Genomic DNA, 2142 nt, shown 5'->3' on the forward strand with positions numbered 1-2142 from the left:
CACACACACACACACACACACACACACACACACACACACACACACACACACACACACACACACACACACACACACACACAGCAGAGCGACTGCAGGAGCAGAGGGGAGGAAACGACACGCTGTGATTTGTTTTGTCTTTAGGATGAGAAAAATAATTCTCCTCAGCATAAATGTCCAACCGGCCCGCGGAGGAACTGCAGGGAGTTATTTACACCAGAACCAGGAGCACTAGAGGCTCTGGGCTCCTGCCAAGCGGCCGCGGAGCCAGATGGCAGCCATATATCTGCAGCTTCAGGGTCCGGGCTCAGGCACCGCCGATCTGATGTGGTTCGGATGAAGACGGGAGGCTTTGTGACCCAACCTGGACTGAGGTCCGTTTGGAGCCTGCAGGGCAGCAGAGGCCGGTGAACAGGTGGAGCTCTGAGCTGCAGCCTGATCGATTCACAGCCTTTCAAAGGTTTTCATGTTTTCCTCTCATTACGGCCAAAAACATGAATCTATTAAACTGAGATTTTAATTGAGAACATGCAAAAAAAACAACATTTTACTTTTTAATTTATGATTAGAGATCTGCAAAGTGTGGTGTGTGCATTAGAATCCAGCCTTTAATTTGGACATATTATGCAAAATTCACATTTTGAACATTTTTATTTTTCCATTTTGGTCTCAACTGTTTCCAAAACCAGAACAAGAGATTAAAATAAAAACTCAGCAGGTTTTTGGCAATAACTTTATGATTTTTGGTGTCTGGAAAATGAGCCGTTTCAAAAACCTGCAGATTGTCGAGTCGCATTGAAGGGCACTGCGCTGTCGCCTAGCAACCACAACCAGCCTGCTGCCTAGCAACCCCACCTATTCTCCAGCGTTGGGTCAGCTGGTCTTCCTCTGTACAATGGCTGCTGGAAAAGACAAAAGTTTAGCTGTTGACTTGCTGTAGTCTGGTTGGTTGTGCAGAAGATGTTCGATTGTATAATTGTGGATCCGTTTGCGGCCATCTTCATGCGAGTGTAAACGTTGAGTTGGGGGCGTGGCCAGCAGCAGCTTGTCTGGATTTAAAGCGACAGAGACCCTAAAACATCTCAGACTGAAATCTGATTATCTGAGAATGATTTAGTGAAATGAATGTGATGAACATGTTAGAGTGATCCTGACCTGTTAAAGGAGGCTTAGACCTTATTGGCATGAAGAACAGCAGAGGTCAGGGTCAAAGTTCAAACCAGGGTTAGTTCAGAAAACAATCCCCGAGCTTTGAACATTTCACAGATCTCTGTTCCTCTGGTGCAAATGGAAAGACTGCAGCACAAATTCAAACCTTGTAGCTGAATGAAAGAAGAGCGTCAACTAGAGAAACGCCTGAGAGGCTGAAGGTGGACCTGCAGAAACCGCCGGATCAGTCGGACCTGCAGAAACCGCCAGATCAGTCGGACCTGCAGAAACCGCCAGATCAGTCGGACCTGCAGAAACCGCCAGATCAGTCGGACCTGCAGAAACCGCCGGATCAGTCGGACCTGCAGAAACCGCCGGATCAGTCGGACCTGCAGAAACCGCCGGATCAGTCGGACCTGCAGAAACCGCCGGATCAGTCGGAGCAGCAGCTGCTGGTTCTGGTGTGGAGCGTCCAGCTGGTCAGCTTATCTCAAGGCTGCTTCAGCTTCAACACGGTTGGAGCCGCTGATGGGACACATGAGTCACTGCTCAGGGTTTGGGTCGCTGTTGCCCGGCTGTCCCAACATGGCGGGTCGTGTTGGTCACATGACCCCACGTGTGAATCGCTATGGAGACGAGATGATGCTGCAGAGTTAGAAAGAGGAAATCTGAGATCAGATGCTCTGCTCAGCGTTTTTCATGCCTTTCCTTTTCAACGTCTTCAAGAGACTTAATGTTGTCCTTCAGACGCTCAGATCTGATCTCTGGAACACGGCTTCAGTAGAAACCAGACATCAGGCTGACCTCTGACCTCTGACCTGACCCTTCGGTTCCTCAGTGGTTCTTCTAGCAGCTGCAGAACATTTCAGGCCCAGAGGACAAAAGTCTGAGACCAGAGAGACGAACCAGAAGCTGCAGCTGGAGACCTGAGTAGAACCAGGAGGGTGGAGACACCAGCTGGTTCTACACCAGCTGGTTCTATACCAGCTGGTTCTA

This window comes from Poecilia reticulata, unplaced genomic scaffold (assembly GCF_000633615.1).
Source record: "Poecilia reticulata strain Guanapo unplaced genomic scaffold, Guppy_female_1.0+MT scaffold_155, whole genome shotgun sequence".
NCBI lineage: Eukaryota > Metazoa > Chordata > Actinopteri > Cyprinodontiformes > Poeciliidae > Poecilia > Poecilia reticulata.